This window comes from Triticum aestivum, chromosome 4B, assembly GCF_018294505.1.
Source record: "Triticum aestivum cultivar Chinese Spring chromosome 4B, IWGSC CS RefSeq v2.1, whole genome shotgun sequence".
Classification (NCBI taxonomy): Eukaryota; Viridiplantae; Streptophyta; class Magnoliopsida; order Poales; family Poaceae; genus Triticum; species Triticum aestivum.
In genome coordinates, this window is record NC_057804.1 from 587,546,319 (window position 1) to 587,563,201 (window position 16,883).

Here is a 16,883-nt window from a genome sequence, read left to right on the forward strand (position 1 = left end):
TAGGTTGGAGTTGATTTTGCCAACTCAACCTTGTGTATATAATTGTAGTAATAAAAGAACTAAATAAAATTTGACTATTAGGTAGTTATGAGGACAAAATCAGCTTTCTGCAAAATAAACCCTCAAGCCTTCCTTTTGTTGTACTATGCATATACATGTAGGTCTGCTATTATTAATCCTGTGTAACTTGCCAATACATTCAAAGTATTGACCTATATGGCTGCAACATCTCATGTTGCAGGATATTCAGACAAAGAGTAAGGTACCGTTAGGGTTGCGAGTCTGCACTCAGCATCGCCAGTGGACTATGATGGGACTCATCGTTATTTTCTGCTACTTTTCGCTGTTTGATTGAATAAAGCTAGCCAAGTGCTATGCATATTGTTTTATTTTATATATTCTGGATCATACGATGTAATAAATGATGCACTTGCTATTCTGGTATTCATCTATACTGTGTGTGCTAGCACGGTAAGCACAGAGACTCAAATCCTTCGAGATTTTGTCGTTACAGATGGCGTCAGAGCAGTGTGTTGACTGTAGGACGCGACCCTAGAAAATGGATTAGAAAAGCCATAGGAGTGAAAATTATTTTATCAGCTAGTTATACTTCTTGTTGTTTATTAGTTAACCCCCTAAACTATGTTGACCAGTTAAGTAGGAACTAGTGCTGAGACCACCATTCATGCTTGTTTTATATTGCAACATTATCATGTTAGCGTATCTAATTATGTCCACTTTTGTGGTATGAAGATACTAGATTGTTTGCTTGATTGGTAGTTTGTTTGTTAATTTATATCTTGTCGAAATTATTCGACTATATATATATATAATATTATCATATTGTTTGTTGTTTGTTGTTTGTTTGTTGGTGTTATTCGTTGTTGTGTTTTGTTGCCTTGATCATATTATGCATATGGGTAGAATATATTTATATATACATAGCTTTTGGCCCTATTATGTCTATAACTCATCTATGCTTGCCCACCAGATGCCGCCGATGCGTGATACTAGACGCACTGCTGCAGGAGGAGACAACAATGGCAATGATGTACCGCCATACATGCAACAGTTGATTCAGGGACATGCTTAGTTGATCCAGTTGCTTGCTCAGAACATGGGAAACAACAACAATAACAACAACAATCCGCCGCCACCGCCACCTGTGGATATGCTTACCAGGTTCTTGAGGTTGAATCCTCAGAGGTTCTCCAGTTCCCCTGAACCTATTATGGCTGATGATTGGCTCCGTGCAGTCTATAAGAACCTGGATAGGGTTGTATGTACAGATGCAGAGAGGGTGAGGTTTGCCTCACATTTGTTGGAGGGTCCTGCCGCAGCTTGGTGGGACAACTTCTTGGTCACTTACCCCATTGCTACTATCACTTGGGTGCAGTTTCAGACAGCTTTTCGTGCTGCACATGTGTCTGCTGGTGCTATGAGTCTGAAAAAGAAGGAGTTTCGCAGTTTGCGCCAGGGAGGTCGCACAGTTAATGCTTATGTGGACAAATTTAATGATCTTGCATGTTACGCTCCTAATGATGTTAACACTGATGCAGCTAGGCAGGAGAAATTCTTGGAGGGCCTAAATGATGAGCTGAGCCTTCAGTTGACAGTGGCAACTTTTAATAATTGCCAGGAGCTGATTGATAAGGCTATTGTGCTGGAGGGAAAGCAACAGGCCATAGAGAATCGCAAGAGGAAGTACAACAACAATAACAGGTATAATTCAGGACCACAACAGAAGCCACGCACTTCATATCATGGTAATGGAGGTAATGGGCATAATCATCATGGAGGTAATGGACATAATCATCATGGAGGAAATGATCATAATCATCATGGAGGGAATGGACACAACCATAATGGCCACCATCATCATAATGGGCACAAGAGTAACAATGGCAATGGCAGAGGTAATGGTAATGGTAATGGGGGGAATAATAACCAGAACCACCAGGTTACATGTGCGCCAAGGGATTTGAGTCAGGTGCAGTGCTTCCGGTGTAAGGCTATGGGGCACTATGCCACAGATTGCCCGGGGGCGAAGAACTCAGGATCTAGCAAGCCAAACCCCTTCTAGAAGGGTCATGTCAACCATGTTAATGTTGAGGACGTCTATAATGAACCTGATGCAGTGATTGGTAAGTTCTTGATTAATTCAGTACCTATGCTTGTTCTTTTTGATACTGGTGCATTGCATTCATTTATTTCGAGGGTATTTGTTGATAAACATGGATTGCCAACCAAAACCCTTAGTATGCCTATTAGAGTGAGTTCCCCAGGAGCTGAGATGATAGCAGGTGTTGGTTGTCATTAGTTGACTTTGTCTATTGGGAAGCATGAGTTTCCTACAGATTTGATTATATGGAAGTCACAAGGTCTGGATATTATTTTGGGCATGGATTGGTTGCAGTTATATAAATGTCATATTGATTGTGCCAGTCGATCTATTACTCTCAATGCACTAGGAGGGAAGAGGATCAAATATGTGTGTAAGTATAAGCATAATCAGGTGCAGGTGAACTCTCTTAAGGGGGGTAGCCTGGAAAAGGTGCCAGTTGTGAGGGATTATCCAGATGTGTTTCCAGAGGAGTTGCCAGGTATGCCACCAGATAGAGATATTGAGTTTCTTAATACCAGGCACTGAACCTATTGCAAAGAGACCGTATAGAATGCCTCCCCAAGAGTTGGAGGAATTGAAGAAGCGGATAAGAGAATTGCAAGCACAGGGATTTATTTGCCCAAGTTCATCACCTTGGGGAGCTCCAGTTTTGTTTGTGGTGAAGAAGGATGGAACTTTGAGGATGTGTGTTGATTATCGTTCTCTGAATGAGGTAACCATTAAGAATAAGTATCATTTGCCTATGATAAATGATCTATTTGACCAGTTGGAGGGACCTACTGTGTTTTCTAAGATTGATCTTCGTTCTGGTTTTATCATCAATTAAAGATTCGTGAGCAAGATATTCCAAAGACTACTTTTACCACGAGGTATGGGTTGTATGAATATACTGTTATGTCATTTGGATTGACTAACGCTCCTGCATACTTCATGAATATGATGAACAAGGTGTTTATGGAGTTCTTGGATAAATTTGTGGTTGTTTTCACTGATGATATATTGGTGTTCTCCAAGAATAAGCAAGAGCATGAAGTGCATCTGCGTTTGGTATTGGAGAAATTGAGGGAACATCAACTGTATGCCAAATTCAGCAAATGTGAGTTTTGGCTGGATGAGGTAGCATTCCTTGGACATGTTGTGTCAGGTAATGGAGTTGCAGTTGATCCATCTAAGGTTGCTGCAGTTACAAAGTGGGAGACACCCAAGTCAGTTGGAGATATTTGCAGCTTTTTGGGCCTTGCAAGTTATTACAGGAGGTTTATCGAGAACTTTTCCAAGATTGCAAAGCCTATGACTGAATTGTTGAAGAAGGAGATGAAATTTGTTTGGACTGATGAATGTGAAGCCAGCTTTCAGGAATTGAAGCAGCGTTTGGTTACAACACCAGTCTTCACTCTGCCGAATATACATAAGGACTTCCAGGTATATTGTGATGCTTCTCGTCAAGGACTTGGGAGTGTTTTGATGCAGGAAGGTAAAGTTGTTTCATATGCTTCACGTCAGCTTAAGAATCATGAGCATAATTATCCTACACATGATTTGGAGTTAGCCTCAATTGTGCATGCATTGAAAACTTGGAGGCCATACCTTATTGGTAATCGTTGTGATATATTTACTGATCATAAGAGCTTGAAGTATATTTTTACTCAGAAGGATTTGAACCTCAGGCAAAGGAGATGGTTGGAGCTTATTAAGGATTATGATTTGAATGTGCAGTATCATCCTGGTAAGGCTAATGTTGTTGCTGATGCATTGAGTCGTAGGAGCCATGCTAATGCAATTAATATTGATAATATGCCACCCGAGTTATGTGAACAATTCAAGAATCTCAGGTTGGAGCTGGTTCCTAAGGGATATTTGGCAACACTTGAGGTAAAGCCTACTTTGCTTGACAGGATTAGAGAAGCTCAAAAGGGTGATAAGGAGATTGCTGAGATAAAAGAGAACATGGTTAAAGGTAAGGCAGAAGGTTTCCATGAGGATGAATATGGGGCCATATGGTTTGAGAAGCATATTTGTGTACCTCAAGATGCAGATATTAGGAAGTTGATTCTTCAGGAGGCGCATGATTCACCTTATTCTATTCATCCAGGTAATACTAAGATGTATTTGGATTTGAGGGAAAGATTTTGGTGGCCTAGCCTGAAGAGGGAAATTGCTGGATATATTGCAACATGTGACGTGTGCCAGAGAGTTAAAGCAGAACATCAGAGACCAGCAGGTTTGTTACAACCATTGCCTATGCCTGATTGGAAGTGGGATGAGATTGGTATGGATTTCATTACAGGTCTACCCAGGACTCGGTCAGGTTATGATTCTATTTGGGTGGTTGTTGATCGTTTGACTAAAGTTGCTCACTTCATCCCGGTAAAGACTACTTATACCAGTGCTCAGCTAGCAAAGATTTATATGTCTAAAATTGTTTGTCTGCATGGAGTTCCAAGGAAGGTAGTGTCTGATAGAGGTACTCAGTTCACATCTAAGTTTTGGTGCCAGTTGCATGAATCCTTGGGCACCAGGCTGGAGTTCAGTATAGCTTTCCATCCACAGACAGATGGGCAGACAGAGAGGGTAAATCAGATTTTGGAGGATATGTTGAGAGCTTGTGCTTTGGACTACGGGTCCAGTTGGGATGATAATTTACCTTATGCAGAGTTCTCATATAATAACAGTTATCAGGCTAGTCTGAAGATGGCACCATTTGAGGTATTGTATGGCAGAAAGTGCAGGACACCGTTGATGTGGGATGTGGTTGGAGAGCGTCAGTTCTTTGGACCAGACTTGATCAGAGATGCTGAGGAGAAGGTCAAGTTGATTCGTGACAGGCTGAAGATAGCACAGTCAAGACAGAAGAGTTATGCAGATGCAAAACGTAAGGAGGTGACATATGAGGTAGGAGACCGTGCATATCTTAGAGTTTCACCACTTCGTGGAATTAAGAGTTTGGAATCAAGGGAAAGTTAGCACCACGTTTTGTGGGGCCTTACACGGTATTGGAGCGTAGAGGAGAGGTAGCTTATCAGCTGGAGTTGCCAGAATCCTTATCAGGAGTTCACGATGTGTTTCATGTATCTCAGTTGAAGAAGTGTCATGCAGAGATGATGGATGTTCCATTGAGGGACACAGTTCCACTTGAGGCAATTCAGTTGGAGAGTGATTTGACATATGAGGAGAAGCCTGTTAAGATTCCGGAGACAGCAGAGAGAGTTACTCGCACCAAGACAATCAAGTTATGCAAGGTTCAGTGGGATCATCATATAAAGGAGGAAGCTACCTGGGAACAAGAGGAAGATCTCAAGCAGGATTACCCACACCTATTCGCTAGCCAGCCCGAATCTCGAGGGCGAGATTAAGGGGGGTAGGTTTGTAACATCCCAATTTTCCAAAATTAGGATGTTATCAGATCATACAAATGCATATCATATTTTCCATGCATTATTTGCTCTGCTGCAATATTCTTTTCATTATGAAACTAAAGTCAATTTATTGGAGGGGAGATAACATGACTTCTCCCCTGTTTAAAAATGTTCATAATGTCAAGAATATTATTTTCCAGTTCATCTATTATGTTCTGGTATTTTTATTAGTCTCCAAAGTATTTTATTTGACTGTTTTGTTGCTGTTATGTGTGGCCTGTTGCATAAAAATAATTTTCCAAAATTGCATTAGGTGAGGAACTAGTGTTCATGTAGTTTATATTAGTAGTATATGTTTTACTGTGTGTCTCTATATTTTTGTTTAGTTTTTATTGTGGTTATTTTATTTTAGTTCTTTGTGTTTCTGTAGTTGTGTGTAAAAAAACACCAGCCAACCGGTCAGCCAGGCCAGCCAGCCAGCTTGCACTGCCCGCGGCCCAGTCCCCGCACAGCCGCAGCCCACCTAAGCCGCAGCGAAGCGGTACGCCGCTCGCCCGACCCGCGTCGCTCCAGCCGCTGACAGCGGGACCCACTCGCGCCCCTGTTCGTCCCTCCCGAGCCGGACACAGCCCCGTTGCGCCGCACGCGCAACCGAGCGCGAGCTCGAGTCGAGTCCAGCCTCTGGTCGATACCGTGCCCTCCAAGGACGCCGCACGCGAGGACAGATCCTCGAGGAACCCTACCGCATACATTTCCCGTCTCCTGTTGCCGCAAGCATGAGTTAGGGCGAAACGGATCTCGCCGGAGGAGCTCGAGACCGCCGCCGTTCGCCGGTCGTTGCCGCTGCCGTAAGGACCTGTAGAGCCACACCACCTACTCCGTTCGAACCATCTCCCTGTTGTGCACACGTCTGACACTCTGGGTTTGCCCAACTCGCTGCAGAGCGAGAGAAGCAGGCCGACCCGCCGCCGCCGGAGCACGCCGTGTTTCACCTCGTCGTCGTCGCCTACAAAGGGAGCAACGCCGCCGTGGAACACCACCACAACCTCCCCCTCTCAACGCCGCACTCGCCTGACATCTTCTCGTGGCCGGAACTGCAGCAGAGAGAGAGGAACAACGCCGCCACCGATGCCCGACTTCGCCGGAGTTCAGGAGCTCGCCACTGCTGCTCGCGGGAGCCCCCTTGCCGTTGAACACCACCACCACCTCCGCTACTCACCGCCGCACCCTCCCGTCACTTCGCCTCCGCCAGAGAGTCGCCGGAGAGCCGCTGCCGCCGCCCGACCGCCGCTGCCGTTTCTCTGTTCTGGTAAGCACATGCACGCGCAGGAGTTCTCAACCAATCAAGTGTGGCCACGTGGCGCCTTCTACAGGAGTTGCTGCAGTAGCCGACATGAACAGTGCAGGAGTTTTCCGCTGTCTTTTGTTTTTCTCGGATTTTCACCAAAACTTCTGGTAGCTATATCTTTTAGCATATATACTATATTTAGGTAATTCTTTTTCCTGTGCACTCACAAAAATCGGCACCTTATCACAATACCAACTTTGCACATGTTTGCACTGTTCAAATTTGAATTTGTTTGAATTTGAATTAAACCTTCCAGAGGCCATAACTCTCAAACCATTTTCGAGTGATTCTTTTTGCGTTATGAACATAGTGCAATTTAGGTGCTGTTATGCTTCTGTTGTTGGGTTTTTAAAATGATTTTCTTGATGTTGGTTTTATTTTGGCGTTATTTGAGTTTCGGTGATTGATTTGTTGAATTGTGTGAAACGTGTAGATTGTCCGGAGTGCGACGCGAACTATTGTCAGGAGTGTGACTTTCTGAACCAGAACCAAGGCAAGTTACATGTTGATCATCCTTTACCTATTGTTTTCTATGCATGTAGTTATATCACACTATAAATATCTGCATGTATAGGATTACTATATTATTTTGTTATATGCAGTTGAGCTATCTTCCCGTCTTTTGCAAATCATGGTAGTTGTAGTTTGCTATGCTTTGTAGACGGGGGTGGTTCGTGTATACATTGAGTTTATGTGAGGATTACATATTTAACTAAATTGAGTAGTAATTAAGGATTTAATTCACCTCTGGGCGGAAGTGGTATTGCTTGGTGTTGAGGGAAGGCATCATGGGGTCTTGCACCTTTTCTAAGGCCATGCTCCCATGAGAGTGCACCCTAAGTGGAATGTCGCGCAGGTTCAAAAAGATCAGACAGACTTAGTGACTAGTAGCTTCCATGTGCGGCCACTGGCTATATGGGCTCTGGCTTAGTTGATCAGTTGTTGGAACCCTTGCCTAGACTGTGTCGACAGATGTAGCGTATGTAGGTGGGATGTGGCCGTCAGGTGGGTAAGGGAACCTCTTCTGAAAGACTTCGTCTCAATCTTCGGATTGGGTCCAGTGGGTAAAGCATACTAAACTCTGCAGAGTATTAAATCATGATTAGCCGTACCCCCGGGTATGGGTAAATTTGAGCCACTATGCCATTACAGTTGTTGGATGATCTTGATAGATGTGACACTTAATAATATTTGTGGGCAACTTAATAAAGGGTAGGTTGGAGTTGATTTTGCCAACTCAACCTTGTGTATATAATTGTAGTAATAAAAGAACTAAATAAAAATTTGACTATTAGGTAGTTATGAGGACAAAATCAGCTTTCTGCAAAACAAACCCTCAAGCCTTCCTTTTGTTGTACTATGCATATACATGCAGGTCTACTATTATTACTCCTGTGTAACTTGCCAATACATTCAAAGTATTGACCTATATGGCTGCAACATCTCATGTTGCAGGATATTCAAACGAAGAGTAAGGTACTGTTAGGGTCGCGAGTCTGCACTCAGCATCGCCAGTGGGCTATGATGGGACTCATTATTATTTTCTGCTACTTTCCGCTGTTTGATTGAATAAAGCTAGCCAAGTGCTATGCAGATTGTTTTATTTTATATATTCTGGATCATACGATGTAATAAATGATGCACTTGCTATTCTGGTATTCATATATACTATGTGTGCTAGCGAGTTCGATCCAGGGACTAGCACGGTAAGCATAGAGACTCAAATCCTTCGAGATTTGGTCGTTAAAAAGCCTGCATGGGATCCCTGGCATATCAGAAGGGTGCCACGCAAATATGTCCCCGTTTTCGCGTAGGAACGCCCGCAGTGCTGCGTCCATCGTGGGGTCCAGTTATGCCCTGATGGATGCTGTCTTCGTGGAGTCCGTTGGGTGGGCCTAGAATTTGACTATTTCATCTGCTTGTTTAAAGGAGGTGGATTTGGATCGCTTATCGAGGATCACGTCATCCCTATCCACCGTGGAGCACAATGCGGTTAATTCTTCGGCCGTGAGGGCTTCAGACAATGCCTCGAGGGCCAAGGTGGCAATTTTGATTTCGGTGCGGAGTGCTGTGTCCGGATCACTGGCAAGAGTGATGATTCCATTAGGCCCGGGCATCTTGAGATTCATGTACCCGTAATGGGGTATAGCTTGGAAGCTTGCAAATGTATCTCGCCCTAAAAGGGTGTGATATCCACTGTTAAAAGGGGCCACTTGAAAGGTTGTCTCTTTGGACCGATAATTCTCCGGCGTGCCGAATACCACATCGAGTGTGATTTTCCCACACATCGCGCCTCCCGACTGGGAATAATTCCTCGAAAGGTCGTGCTACTTTGCTCAATGCGTCTCCTGTCTATTTCCATTTTGTTGAGAGTTTCCTTGTAAATGAGGTTTAGTCCGCTGCCACCATCCATGAGCACTTTGGTAAGCCGAAAGCCGTCCACAATTGGACTAAGGACCAATGCGGCTGGTGCCCGGACTGTTCTGAATTTTGGTTCGTCACTGGCATTGAAACTTGTGGCCGTGTCGTTCCAGGGATTTATTGCTGCAACTTGGCAGACTTCAGCGAGGCCGCGGAGTGCCCTTTTGCGCCCATTGTTTGAGGCGAAAGTCTCAAAGACTGTCAATACCGTAGGGTTATTGTCTTCTATGGGATGTTGCTCTGCGGTATTTTTGGTGAGGATATCGTCGCCGCTCTTGGCCACCTGCCGGAGTATCGAACATGCTCTAAGGATATGGATTGGTACGGTATCCGGTGTTGTGTGTATTTTGCATGGCCTATCGAGCCGTCCCTCCAGAACGGTTCCGCGCCCCGTAACGGGCTTTAATTTTTTTGTTATTGGATCAGGCGACCGACGAGGGTGCATCCTTTTTGTCTGGATGAGGGGTTTAGTGGAAACCGGTGGCTCCCAAGAGGCTGCCTGAGATTGCCAGGCGCTTTCCATTGTGCAGTACTTCTATACTATTATTGCTAAGTCAACGAAGTATGATACGTGATGGCGGTTGATTGCATTGAGGATTCCCTCATTCGTGCAATTTTTGCAGAATAATGAGATTGCGTCTTCATCGTGGCAGTCTTTGATCTTGTCTTTGACAAGGAGGAATCTGGCCCAAAAGTGATGGACCGTTTCCTGGGACTGCTGTCTGATGCGGGTAAGATCGCTTGTATCTAGGTAGGCGGGTGGATTTAAGTCCGAACCCTGACCCAATCTGGAATCCAGAGTTTGAGAAATTTCTGAGTTTAATAGCTTGGGCTCTGGAATATCAACCAATTTTTCAGGCCCACAGTCCGACTCTAGGTTCGGAATACGGAGCGTGTCCGCCCGCGGGCGGGTATCCGGCTCTGCGAGCTCGGAATTCCGAACATAGTTCGTCCTCAATATAGAGGAATAGTTGTCGCGTTGCTCCTCCACTACCACTATCTGATGGGTGATCGGCGGAGATTCAATTTCTCTCTGGTCGGGTTTAAGCCCAATCCGATCGTAGTCTGTAGCGACTCCCAAGGCGGCGATGCAATCCAGGAATTTGTTTAAAGACAACAACTCCATCAGATCCATCTGTTCGGAGTATTCTGACCTGACGCGGAGGCGATTTTCGATGACCCGAGAAGTCATCGTCGGCCCGACGGCCGAACGGGCGGCGATGGTTAAGCCGCCCAGCCGGAGGGTTTGGCCTGAGGCCAGGGCTCCCCCGGAGGTGATGTTGTCCTTGATAACAAGGCGAGCCATCAAGCCTATCTTTGACGTCACAGCGGAACTCTCAATGAAAGCACCATTGTCGGTGTCAAAACCGGCGGATCTCGGGTAGGGGGTCCCAAACTGTGCGTCTAAGGCTAATGGTAACAGGAGGCAGGGGACACAATGTTTACCCAGGTTCGGGCCCTCTCTATGGATGTAATACCCTACTTACTTCTTGATTGATCTTGATGAATATGAGTATTACAAGAGTTGATCTACCACGAGATCGTAATGGCTAAACCCTAGAAGTTTAGCCTATGAGATTATGATTGTTGTTTCTATAGACTAAACCCTCCGGTTTATATAGACACCGGAGGGGGCTAGGGTGACACAAAGTCGGTTATAGAGAAAGGAATCACCATATCTGAATCGCCAAGCTTGCCTTCCACGCAAAGGAGAGTCCCATCCGGTTACGGGATGAAGTCTTCTATCTTGTATCTTCATAATCCAACAGTCCGGCCCACATATATAGTCCGGCTGTCCGAGGAACCCTTACTCCAGGACACCCTCACCCCCTTGGGCCGGCCACCTCTTCCCTCCCCTCCTTTATATACGTGGCCAAGGGGCACCCCATAGACACACAAGTTGATCTTTTAGCCGTGTGCGGTGCCCCCCTCTATAGCTACACACCTCGGTCATATCGTCGTAGTGCTTAGGCGAAGCCCTGCGTCGGTAACTTCATCATCACCATCGCCACGCTGTCGTGCTGACGAAACTCTCCTTCGGCCACAACTGGATCAAGAGTACGAGGGACGTCATCGAACTGAACGTGTGCTGAACACGGAGGTGCCGTACGTTCAGTGCTAGGATCGGTCGGATCATGAAGACATACGACTACATCAACCGCGTTGATAAAACGCTTCCGCTTTCGGTCTATGAGGGTACATGGACACACTCTCCCCGCTCGTTGCTATGCTTCTCCTAGATAGATCTTGCGTGATCGTAGGATTTTTTTTTGAAATAATACATTCCCCAACAGAAAGCACCAATGTCGGTGTCAAAACCGACCGATCTCGGGTAGGGAGTCCCGAACTGTGCATCTGAGGATCAAAGGTAACATGAGACAAGGAGGATAGGATATTTACCCAGGTTCGGGCCCTCTTAATGGAGGTAAAACCCTACTTCCTTCTTGATTGACTTTGATGAGTATAGGGGTTACAAGAGTTGATCTACCTCGAGATCGTAATGGCTAAACCCTAGATGTCTAGCCTATATGTATTCTGATTGCCTCTATGGACGAACCCCTCCAGTTTATATAGACACCGGAAGGGCCTAGGGTTGTACAGAGTCGGTTTACAGAAGAAGGAAACTATACATCCGCACACCAATCCTGCCATCCACGCAAAGGAGAGTCCTATCCGGACACGAGGGGAAGGCCTTCTACCTTGTATCTTCACGGCACATCAGTCCCGCCCATACTACACAGTCCGGACACCCGAGGACCCCTTAATCCAGGACTCCCTCAGATTGACAACCCCTTTTTCGCGTTGGGTGCAAGTTGTTTGATTGTTTGTGCAGGTATTCGGTGATTTGTGCGTTGTCTTCTACTGGATTGATACCTTGGTTCTCAAACTGAGGGAAATACTTACTCTACTTTGCTGCATCACTCTTTCCTCTTCAAGGTAAAAACCAACGCAAGCTCAAGAAGTAGCAGCCGGCGGCAAGGTGGTTGCTCTTGCGTGAGATGGCGCCGTCTCCAAGCTTGAGGTTCGCGGTCCAGCGGGCGTGCGGGCCTGTGGCTCTTCTAGGTCACCGACTGCGAGGGTTGGAGGGGATTGGGATGCTTCAGATGAGAATCTACCCAGCTTTTTCGGTGCCGATGACACGTCGCCAGTGGGCGTCGTTCTCCTCCCTGGAGGATTGTTGTGGAGCTCTCCCCCTCCTCCACCCCGAGCCATGTCCTTCATGTGAAAGCTCAAGATTCCATGTGAGTTGGGTGACGATGTCGCTCCCCCCTTGGGGGCGTCGCCTTGAAGGTCATGGTCTCCTACGCACTTCCCCAAGGGATGGACGAGCACATCATCATGCTCGGCAGGTATGAGGTTGGTATGGCGCTGCGACGTGTGTGGCAATGACTATGGTGACGAGGAGAGCCTAGTCGCGGCATGTCCTTCTAATGCCGACAGTCCGGTGCGTCTATGTTGATGTGACAGAGAAGTCGAAGTTGCGGTGGCGGGGCCACTGCGGCAATGATGACTCCATGAGGGAGGTTTTTAGCGGGTGGTGCTCTCTGGATGTTGTGCTGGACTAGGTCGGTGCGAGGCTTGCAACTTCCTTCGTGAAACTCATTAGCAAAATCGGAGCTGCATTGTCCTTCATGCCTCGGTCGACTTTTTGGCGTTTATGGCCTGGTCACCCGCGTAGGTTTTTGTCCGGTTTTCCTCTAGTTAACCAGGCAACTCTCTTCTTCTGATCAATGAAAATGGCACATCTTTTGCCTCATTTAAAAAAAACCACAATAAAAGGGCATTGTCGAAACGTTTCGTTGTCAAAAGGAAATGTAGGGTCACAGTTTTCTCGACAAAGGGTGGATTTTATTAACTCAAAATAGAGCATCAAGTGATACAAACATAGTGAGTACACACCCGGCCTCTGCATAGCTAGGCTGCACATAGCCAACACCAACACACACGCACAGACAAATCACACCGGCAACTTGCAAAGTCAAACATGACCGAAGCTATGCCGTAGTGCAGCAAAAAGAAAAAAACTCCAAAGCGATCAAAATAATGATCAACAATCTACAACAACAACCATATTGGCACCACTCATCACTTGACATCAGTTGTGATGTGGTCACCACTTTCCACGACCCAAGCAACTACAGGCATAGTTCGGTCTTGACGTGAGGCGCCAAGCAAGTGAAAACCATGCCCGCACAAATAGACAGTCAAACCGCGACAAGAGCCACTCGCCGCCAACAAACTCCGAACAATGAAGGTCGCCGTCACACTTTGCAACAGAGATCAAGGGAGGATAGTCACCGACACCGTCAAACCCCAAATGGGGACGCTTCAACAGTCTCGCACCATCCTTGTCCATGGCGGCAGAATCAGGCAGCAAAACAAAATTGTCGTTGCCGCCGAATTTCAAGGTCCAAGATTCCGGCCCCGTCTCGGCAATCACCTAGCAGTGCAGAACCACACCTTCGCCTATGCACCCGAGCGGAGAACCGCCATACCATGACCCAGCTGGCAGATGGGATCTTGGCCACCGATGTCTCACAACCAGAGACTTCCTGCCTAGCCATAAATCGACCGCCACTGTTGCACATCCATGTCCTCTGCATCGAGTCGCCATCCATAGATCTTACTCCGGAGCAACGCTGAACAAGCTTCCTCGAGCCCTGGCGATCAAGTCAGCTCCTAGACAATGTCTCCAAGAAGGTTAACGACGAAGAAATCACCGCCATGATCCGTCCCACAAAGGGAGCAAGGATTTTCCCAGAGTAAAGACCACGAGGGGAGGAAGGGAGCAATGTAGCGGCGCCTTCAACAAGGATTACGGCGCCCTGAAGCGTCATCGTCACCACTCCTGGCACCAAGCTGAGATAGGGTTTCCCCAACTCCCCTCACACCCTCCCCTTCGCATCAACCACCATGAACTAAGGCATCTTGTCCAGCGCGCCGACGGAAATAGGCGAGGCCACCGGAGCAATGCTTGATGACCCATCCGCCATTCCTGATCGCTGCCAAAGGTCAGAATACGCGCCCATCAGGCACGCCACACACACAGTCACCCTGGCCAACGCCCGTCCCGCCGGCCACGCCCGGCATGTCCGCACATGGAGCACAACAGCCGCGCCCCACCACCCCTTGCCGAGCAACGCTGTCGCCCGGTTGACGTGAGGCACACACACGCCCGAAGCATCGCCTGATCCCGTTGAGAACGTCGCCCACGGACTGAGGGCAGCCGCAAGGAGAAGCCCCGCCGTCGCCGTCGGCCGCACGGGGTTCGCCCGGCAACGTCTTCCGGCGGCGGCACGGTGGATTTGATCTGGCGACGGCTCGCTAGGGTTTGGATGAGTCGCCCCCGAGCCGCCTCGAGCATGGACGAGGCGGGTCACAGTTGGAAAGGCTAGCCAAATCTCTACCTAATAATAAAGCAAATTGGGTTTCCATCGTCCGTCATGCACTTTTGCAGAAAACCCCCTGCATTTTTCATGAATTAACCCGCAGTACACACTTAAGTCATAACCGAACCGTTATTTTACATTTTTACGGAAACCCCCCTGACGTATTAGATAATTCACCCGCCGATCATATATAAGTCAAACAAATGTTTTTCTAAATTATTCATATCTTTTAAACCGTAACTCCGATTTTAACATTTTATATATGAAAATTGATTAGAAAAATGTGTAGAATATGAATATGATGTTATTTTGTTTGTTAAATATTTTTTAAAGATTATTTTGGAAGATATTTAAGTCAAACAAATATTTTTCTTAATTATCCATATCTATTAAACCGTAACTCCGATTTTAACATGTTATATATGAAATTTGAATAGAAAAATATGTAGAATTTGAATATGATGTTATTTTTACCTATTAAATATTTTAAAATGTTATTTTAAAAGCGAACTTGTAACCTATAGGGCACGTCCGTTTTTCTTTCGTACCACGACGATCTGGATTGCAAATAAACAACCACTAAAATCATAAAGAGACGAAAGAAAACATCGACAACCACACATGAGCACCTCTGAAAAAACTGGCAGGGGAAAAACAACATTCAATCACACTTTGGTTTGTGTGAACACTGAGGCCACTGAGGGTGAGAAGGAGGATAAGCGGCAACATAAAAATGATGCCTCGCTAAAATAAAATGCATGAACATATTATGATTATTGGGTTAAGAGTGTGTGTTATTTTTTTCTCCCGTTGCAACGCACGGGCTCTTTTGCTAGTACCCTAAAAAGAGAAAAGACTAGACAAAAAAGCACAGACCGTTGCGGGGAAAACTTGGGTAGTACGGTACTTGGCGGCCGTCGCCATGTCCACCTCTTTTCCACCTTCTAAGATTGGCGGCGGCGCTACGTCGCCGACGGCGTCGGCCATTGTCGCGCAGGCCGTGTCCGGGTCGCACGTCCTCACGGTCGACGGGTACTCCCGCACCATGGGGCTCGGCACCGGCAAGTTCATCAAGTCCGGAACGTTCGACGTCCGCGGCCATAGCTGGTGTATCCTGTACTACCCCGACCGTAGAACCTCAGATGACGCCGACTGGATATCCATCTATCTATGTCTCGTTCACACCGATGCCGACGAGGTCAAGGCACAGTTCAAGATTAGTTTGGTCGATCAGCACGGGCAATCAGGGACATCATACAGCAACGAAAGCCAGATATGCGCCTTCAGAGTAACAGAAGGACCGTGGGGCTCCGGCGTAATCAAACGCAAGGACTTGGAGGGATCTGTCTACTTGAAGGACGATGTCTTGAGAATCAGGTGTGACGTCACGGTGTCGATGGAGATCATCACCGAGCACACCGCTCCGGCGGTCCTGGTGCCGCCGTCAGACATGCACCACCATCTCGCCCGGCTCCTCTCGGCTGGCGAGGGCTCGGACGTCACCTTCGAGGTCGGCGGCGAGGCGTTTCCCGCACACAGGTACATGCTCGCCGCCCGGTCCTCCGTCTTCAGGGCGGAGCTCCTTGGCCCGATGAAGGAGAAGACCGCAACTCGCGTACAAATCAACGACATGGATGCCAATGTGTTCAGGGCTCTCCTCCACTTCATCTACACCGACTCATTGCCAGAGATGGACGACGGGGACTCGACGGCGATGGCCCAGCATCTGCTTGTGGCTGCGGACAGGTATGACATGGAGCGGCTCAAGCTGATCTGCGTGGAGAGGCTCTGCAGCGGCCTCTGCAGAAGCACGGTGGCGACGACGTTGGCCTTGGCCGAGTAGCACGGTTGCGGTGCGCTCAAGAAGGTGTGCTTCAAGTTCCTCACTTCTCCGCGGAACCTGAAGGCGGCCATGGCGAGCGAGGGCTTTCAGCATCTGAGGAGCAGCTGCCCCTCTCTTCTCGAGGAGTTGCTCGCCAAGCTTGCTCCCTGACATGCTTCTGTTGAAACTTATGGCATTTTTTTCTGAATCATCCTGTTATTTCTATTTTCACATCTGTGGCTGTCGTTTATATATCAGGGGTGCAAGTAGGGCTGGAAACCGAGCCGAGTCAAGCCAGCTCGGCTCGACTCGCTAGAGCTCGTTTCGTTAACGAGCTAGCTCGACTCGACTCGTTACTATAACGAGCTTAAACCCAAGATTGGCTCGACTCATATAACTCGCGAGCTGGCTCGTTTAGCTT

General features: G+C 47.1%; 1 pseudogene; it reads left to right on the forward strand.

Moving 5' to 3' along the window:
* The first annotated feature begins 15,562 nt into the window (after window positions 1–15,562).
* On the forward strand, window positions 15,563–16,633 carry LOC123090245 (BTB/POZ and MATH domain-containing protein 2-like; annotated as a pseudogene).
* Window positions 16,634–16,883: the final 250 nt, after the last annotated feature.